We start from the raw sequence: 293 nt of genomic DNA on the forward strand, positions 1-293 counted from the left end.
TTTAAATGTCTTCCATAGCTATTTGTTTATTCAGTTCATATTGTTACTGTAAACATCGCAGCAATCGCAGAATTTTTCTGTTTTTGTTTTATGGTTTTATTTTTGCTCTTTTCTGGTTTATCTGAACATTATGAAATTATTAGTGCATAAAGCGTTATTATTCCCTGTATGGTTGCATACTGAAGGACGTTACGTTATTTAATCATTTGTAGTACGTGTCCATATCAACCTCTGTGTTTCTCTGTTCTTATGCACCCTGCGGGATCTTGATCTGTTTGGCGCAGAAGGAGAAA

The sequence above is a fragment of the Sinocyclocheilus grahami genome, unplaced genomic scaffold, assembly GCF_001515645.1.
Source record: "Sinocyclocheilus grahami isolate Dianchi unplaced genomic scaffold, SAMN03320097.WGS_v1.1 scaffold9.1, whole genome shotgun sequence".
Lineage (NCBI taxonomy): Eukaryota > Metazoa > Chordata > Actinopteri > Cypriniformes > Cyprinidae > Sinocyclocheilus > Sinocyclocheilus grahami.